Here is an 8028-nt window from a genome sequence, read left to right as displayed (position 1 = left end):
AGTCAAAATGTTGTAGATGGACACTTCACTAGACAAATGTTTTATACATGCAAATCAATGTGCTACTAATGTACAAAAAGCTTTGGGATGTTACATTAAAATTTTAGTAGATATACTTACAGTCTTTTTATGAAAATCACTTTGTTACTAATGCACAAAAAGCAGGATGTCACCACTAAAATTTCACTAGACTTACATTGTGTTGGAAGGGACAAGATGATTAAGCCTTTCCATGGTTGGCTTGCATTTAGCACTAGAATTAACTCAACACATAAATGTTGAGTTGTAAGGACAAGATATTCCTTCTCTAATGAAGGATGCGGTTGAATAAAAGCTGGGATGCTACCATCAAATTTTCACTAGATCCACTTACATTGTGTTGGAAGGGACAAAATGATTAAGCCTCTCCATGACCAATTTGCATTTAGCACTAGAATTAACTCAATATGTTAATGTTGAGCTATCAGGACAAGATATTCCTCATCCAATGAAGGATGTGGTTGAATAAACTTTGAATCAAGAGCAACAACTCCTCCTGTTCTGACAATGGAAGAGTTGATGATGAAGCATCAACTACCACAAAAACTTTTCAAGTGCGTCGAGTGTAAATGATAAGACACAACACCCATACAAAATCAATGGTGCTGTTAGTCTCTCCACCAACTCCTCTAATTTATCCCCCAGAAAAAAGCCCTTGTACCTATAAAAAAAAAGATATGTTGTGGAGGAATGGTATGCAAGTGGAAAGATTGATATGTTGCAGAAGAGCAAGGGATGTCTTGCTCTATGTAAACAAAATGCTAGATCACCATCAATATAGCTTCTTTTTCACAACTCCTCAATAGAGTTGATTGATTATTGCAATTCCTTTATGAATTTTTGCAATGAAATTATGTAGTGTGCCTAAGTAGCTCATGCATCAATAAAATCAATTGACTATCACTAGTTCCTCTGTGAATCTTTGTAATGAAATTTTGTAATGAGTATGGGCCCAAAGCAACCCACATTGACATGGACTATTTTGGTCCTATGTTTCTCCAACCTTGTTGTGATCATCCAAACGATTTGGAAATTGGGACTACCTAAGGTATGGAGTCAATAATCCTCATAGTCCAAGAAATCCACAAAACTATGCCACCATACTATTAGCTCCACAATGATCAACACCATGATGATTGTCGATAGCATAACAATATGTAACATGTAACTCAAACTAAGTATCGTCCATCTCTTAGTGTCATTGTGATCAATATAAAGATACCATGCATGAAGATAAAACATAGTATGAGCCCATGAGCTACATGATATATGGATTCTAGAAGGCAGTTAATATGTTTGGTCCTAAAGCAAAGCCTTGAAAAGCAAGATTTCATGCTACAAAATGCAAGTTCAATGTTCACGAAAAACCAAGGTTTAATGTAAAGTGAACTACAATTCATTTTTTAAAAACTTTCAAAATTGAAAGAAGATGGTTTAAAACCTCGAACTCTTAAAAAATTTTAGTTGTAAAAATAGCAAATACATGTAATTTGATTAAAAAATCTATGCAAAAATTTGAGTTAGAAGTTTTTGTATTTGCTACCAAAAATGTTTTTCGTGAACAGTGTGAAAGTTATTGATATATACTTTTGAAACAAGGCCAAAGTATCCCATGCTAGTGCTAGCTGCTTTAGGCATACACTTACTGGATTTGTGGGCATTTCTCTGAAGGCATGCACAACTATAAGATTGCTTTGAAGGTAGACATGAAAGTAAGCATAGTCGGTAGATTCAGAATCAATGTTTAGCCTGGTTGATTATAAAGAGTTTTGCTAGAAGCATCAGATAAAAGAGAAGGCATACTATGCATTGCCACATAGGCAAGCTGGCCACCTACAGATGCATGAGAAGACGGGAGAGAGGAGGGAAGAAAATATGCCTAAAGCTGGCCACCTACAGACGCATGAGAAGACGAGAGAGAGGAGGGAAGAAAATATGCCTAAAGTAGGCCGCGCCGGATCATGCAGTGTCGCATCCTTAGTGCCTTCATAGAGCCTTGCAGGGCCCTCCATTGCAAGCCATGCTAGCACAGTAGCTGCCACAACAGGCCCACCATGGCCTTTCATGCACATCCTGCCTCCATCGCAAGATCAGCAACCATATGAGCTATAAAAATGTGTGTTGGATCCTTATCCCATATAGTCACAACCACCACCGCCCTAGATTTCATAGCCGCAATGCCTGCAATTTTCCACTCCTCTTCAAGCTCACGGCCTCCTCTCTCACATACCCCTAACATCCCCATTCTCATTACTTCAGTCGGTGCAGACTAGCAGGGAGAGAACAAGGGAGGGATGGGGGCTAGATCTCCTCTCCAAAGACTGCTTAAGTGTAATGATTATTCTTAGTTCTCCCCATGATCACTGTCATCGTCGTCAGGCTCATCGTTGCTATCATCCTCATCCTCATCCCCAGCATTATCCTCATATGCTATGGTTATTTCAATAAAAGCGGATCATTTATAATGAGGCGAGGGGAGTGGGGTGTGTTCAATGGGGTCTGCAAGATACTCAAATATTAAGTACATATATAGCAAGATATATAGATATTTCCTTGTGAATTGCAATATTGCTCTCCGCTCATGTTGAGCAATATTGTTTGACCACAATATTGTGAAAAAAGTGAATTGTTTGACCACAATATTGTGACATGGAATGCATTGCTATCAGTATATGTTCAGTAAGGCCAATGTGTTAAGGCTCTAAAGCTATATTTGCATTTTCAAAAAGAGGTGTTGAATCTTATTGATTTCAATGTGATCTTATATCTTCTGTAGTGATGCAAACAGTCTGGAGATCTATGGGAAACTCCATTTTAGCATTGTTCTTACTAGATGTGATGATAGGTCTCTCTTGGCAAATGCTCTTGTTTATACTTCTGGTAGTTGTGCAAGTATTAGAGATGCCCAAGCAGTCATTGACATACTACCTCAACCTGATGTTGTGGCTGAAGGGTGAGAAGGATTGAAGCTTGCTTGGAAGAGCTATGGCGGGAGAGCAAGAGCAAGAAAGAGAGAGAGACCAATGTGTAGTAGCAAGTATTATCAGTGTAGTAATACACGGGCGGCTAGGCGGAGGCGCCTTTACCCCCAACAACCTCCCATTTAAAGGCGAATCTGCCCCAGTGAGGAGTGAAAAGAAAAAGAAAAGATAGTACAATATGTACACATGTACAACAGGATGAGGAAAGATGTCATCTCATCCCACGCCCGTCAATCTCTTAAGGAAGGCAAAGCGCTCAGTAGTGAGGCTTTTCATCAACAGATCTGCAGGATTTTCATCAGTGGAGATATTAACAAGGTCAACAAAACTGTCCTCCATGACCCCACGTATCAAGTGACACCTCAAAGTGTTTCATCTTCGTATGGAAGATATTCTTGGCTAGCTGAAAAGCACTCATAGAATCGAAACGCAGCGTAGGTATAGCATCAATCCCAAGGTCATGAACCAAACGGCCTAACCATATGGCCTCCTTGCAGACCTCGATGGTTGTAACATAGTACACTTCTGAACCCTGGACATCCAAGAGACAGCACCTCCAGCATAGGTGAATATATAGCCATAAGTGGACTTCCTACTATCTGCATGTCCTACATAATCAAAGTCTGTGTACCCCACAACTCTTGTATCCTGGTTGCCATAGCAAATACACATATTTGTTGTGCCTTTCAGGTACCTCATGATACCCTTCATGGCATCCCAATGTTTCCTGCCAGGTGTAGCCATATAGTATGCCACAACACCAACTGCAAAGTCAATATCTGGTCGAGTGGCTATCATAGCATACATCAAACTGCCCACGGTTGATGCATAAGGGATCATGGCCATCTCGGCCCTTTGCTCATCTATCTGCGGACAATCGGCCTGGGAGACCTTTACATAAGAAGGTAATGGACATCCAATAGGCTTCACGTCCTGCATACGGAAGCACTCAAGGACTTTATGAATGTACTCCCTCTATGAGATATAGAGTAGTCCCTGAAGCCTGTTATGCTTAATGTGCATACCAAGAATGTGAGAGGCCTGTCCCAAAGCCTTCATCTCAAAGCTCTCTTCTTTAGGTGAGATTTAAGAGCATCTAGCTCATCATCAGCTTTCCTGCTATCAGCATATCATCCACATAAAGTACCAAAATAAGCGATGAGCCATCATAAGCTTTCTTCGTGTAAAGACATGAATCCATAGCACTTATGTTGTAGCCCTGTGATTGCATAAAGGCATCAAACTTATGATACCACTCCCTAGGTGCCTGCTTCAAGCCATAAAGACTTTTCTTCAACTTGTACACTAGGTGCTCCCTTCCAAGTTCTGTAAAACCCTTAGGTTGCTCCATGTAAATCTCATCATGCAAATCCCTATGTAAGAAAGCCGTCTTGACATCCATTTGGTACAAGTCCAAGTCAAGTTGTGCAACCAAAGCCAAGACTAGGTGCAGGGTGGTCATCTTAACCACAATAGAGAAGACCTCATCGAAGTCAACACTATGCTCTTCCTTAAAACCCTTTGCTACCAATCTAGCCTTGTATGCCGGTGAGGGCTGAAATGATGAACGGGTTGCCTCTTACCCATCCAACCTCCAATCCTCACTAAGAGAACTAAAGAGGGGCACCACCTAGCCAAAGGGAGGATGGGCTAGGACATCCCTATTCTCAAAGAGAATCAAGAGAGCCAAGACACAAATTTACAAGAGAGAATATATGTGCTAGACACCACATTGGAATATAAGAGAGAGAGATGAGAGGAGAGGGAGATAATAGGAGAAGAGGTAGAGGAAGCTTGCCATTATGCTACATGGAATGAGAAGATGAGAAGAGAGGGAGATAATATGAGAAGAGGTAGAGGAAGCTTGCCATTATACTACATAATAAAAGAACTTACTCATAGCTTACCTCAAAGAGATGAGGATTGTAGAGTGCTCTCATGGACTTGTCATTGTCCTCCCCCTTCTTCATTCTCCATGGGCTCTTTATATAGCCTCCATGAGGGATTAGATTAATCTAATCTTCTTGATTAACATAATCCTAGATGATGTATGGCATCTTTGAAAATATGGAGAGTAGTGGATGGGACAAGTCCCCACCTTGGTCATCATGCAAGAAGCCAAGGGTGGTGGTAGACAAAATAGAGAAATGGAGCTAGATTACAAGAGGTGGGTGCCCAAAGCACATTATTATAATATATTTACAAGAAGGATAGAGTGGAAAGTTGGTGTGGTAAAAGAGAGAAGAAAATTGCATGTAGCCAGCAGTCTGCGCCTTCGTAACTTCAAATCCGTGAGGAATTTGAAAAAAGTTTCTTCTGCAACTTTGTAGACCAGGTCGAAACCGATCGGCCTTGGCGAGAATTTTCTTGAAATTCGCTTTTTCTTGGGAGTTATTGAGATTATAAAAAACGGCTTCTAAAAGCTGCTTTGACTTTAGTTCCTCCTATGTATATAAATACATATAAGCATGTGACAAAAGGGGTCCATGCTTATAAGCTTTTGTGCAAGATCCAAATGACATCATGATGTGGATATTGACTTGTGTGCAAGGGTGAGGTGTCCTCTAATGATGGTGATAGATTCCAAATCTTAGTGATGCAGACGGGGCCCATGTGTAGTTGGAAGCTAGTCCTTTGAAAAATCCATGCATTCACTCAACTCCTAGGTGTAATCCATTTTCATCTTCACTAAGATAACCATCCCTTTTACCCTTTACATTGACATGCCTCCTAAGAACTTGTTCCCCCCATTTGCTAGAGTTATCGTAATCGAGAAGCAATGTAGCATACCTAGTGTTTGAAGAGTAAACCCAGAGTGATATGGTAGGCTCTTGATAGGGGCTTTGGCCAAAATTTTGTGGTAGTAATCCGGGTTGTAAAAAACCCGGATCACCGGCTTGGGGTGTCCAGGGATACTTTTCACCTTGTACACCCATTTGCATGGCAGAGTCTTCTTGCTAGTAGGCAAGGAAACCAAATCCCAAGTCATATTCTTATGCAAGGAGTCTATCTCAGACTGCATAGCCCTCTCCCAAGAGTGACTGTTACCCCTACGCATAGCCTTATCATAGGTGAGAGGCTCTCCTGCATTTGTAACCAAGACAAAATGCATCGAGGGCTCAAATCTATCAAGTGGACGTCTATCTCTAGTAGACCGGCAAGCTCTGCTGCCTATCCAACACCCTGGCCATGTGTACCAATTGCTGTTGCAAGCTGAGCAACTAGCTGTGCAGGAGCACGTGGCTCCTCTTGGAATATAACCCTTATATCTCTACCACCTTCTCAGGCTATCGATGCATCTAGTCTTCATGGAAGACTACATCATGGATGCAGATGAGTTTCCGTGCTTACGAATCCCAGAGGCGATAACCAATCTCACCTGCATCTCCATAGCCAAGGAAAATTCATTTGATACTCTTAGGATCCAACTTACTACGCTTATCCTTGGGTATATGGCAGAAGGCCTCACATCCAAAGACACGTAGATACACATAAGATGGAGGTTTTCCAGTCTAGATCTCCTCTACAACCTGGAAATCGAAACCACTAGAAGGTGATCTATTTATGATATACACAGCTGCATTGACTACCTCAGCCCAAAAACTCTATGGTAGGCCTACATGGCTAAGCATATTGCGTACATGCTCGTGGATGGTTCTATTCATCCGCTTAGCCAAACCATTCTGGCGTGGGGTATAGGGGGCGGTTAACTGATGCTTAATACCCCTCTTGTCACATAGCTACTCAAAGGCACGTGACACATATTCTCCCCCATTGTCAGTCCTAAGGCATTTTAGCCTATGCCCAGTCTAGTTCTCAATCAATGCAATCCATCTTTGAAACTCAGCCACCAAGACATCGGATTTAAGCTTAATGGGATAAGTCCAGACTTTATGTGAAAAATCGTTAATAGACGTCACAAAATACTTTGCACCACCCATAGATTGACAGGGCATGGGCTCACAGACATCCAACTGTATCAATGCCAAGGGCTCACTCATTCATGTCCTATCAGACTTCTTATGCGTATTCCTAGTCTATCTGCCATAAAGACAATGGTCACATGAATCAAAACATGCATAGTCAAGGGGCGGTATGTATTGCAAACCAGAAACCATTTTCATTTCCTTCAAGGACATATGGCCCAAACGGGCATGCCAAAGAGATACATGTGGGATGAAACCCACTGACAAAACATGATCAATAGAGGACCCATCAACTATAATAGGATAGAGGCTGCCAACCTTGGCACCTCTAGCAAGCATAAATCTGCCACGTGTAATCTTCCAAGTAGAATCCCCAAATGAAAAATGAAACCCAGCATCATCAAGCTACCTTGCAGACATAAGACTGCATGTAAGTGTAGATACATGACGTACATCCTGTAGCAGAAAAGTACTACCAATAGAGAACTACAGTCGTACATTCCCAATGCCAATAATAGCAAGTGACCTGTCATCACCCAAGTGAACTGAACTAGAGACAGTGTAGTAGGAATAGAACCACTCATGACATGGTGTAACATGAAATAAGGCACCATAATCCAAAAGCCAGCACTGCGCATACATAGAGTAAACCTTGGTCAATGGCGTAGCATCACAAGAACTAGCTGCAAGTATGTACTCCCCATCAGAGTCATCAGTTTGCATGACATTTATCTCCTTGATTTTCACACTGGATTTCACAGGCATAATGCTGTGATCTGAGGACTTTTTCTATACTTCGTCTTTTCCCTTCTCTTTGCACTTCTCATTGTGCAACTCATGACAGTGTGGGCGTATATAACCCTTCTTGCCGCAATGATGACATGTCACATTAGCATTTCTCCCACGAGACTTGCTGCACGACTTACCACGTGACTTAGACCTAAAATTTTGCAAGTCTTTGCCACATCCATACCCACTGTCATTCTTTCCAGTATCATCTCTGCCTCTAACAATAAGCATACGACACATGAGAGGCATCCAAGTTTTTATGGTTGATCTCTTCCTGTAGAAGAGTACTCTCT

Source organism: Lygodium microphyllum, chromosome 13 (assembly GCF_053477565.2).
Source record: "Lygodium microphyllum isolate KBCC chromosome 13, Lygodium_microphyllum_v1.1.10, whole genome shotgun sequence".
NCBI lineage: Eukaryota > Viridiplantae > Streptophyta > Polypodiopsida > Schizaeales > Lygodiaceae > Lygodium > Lygodium microphyllum.
Note: the sequence above shows the minus strand (reverse complement) of the source record.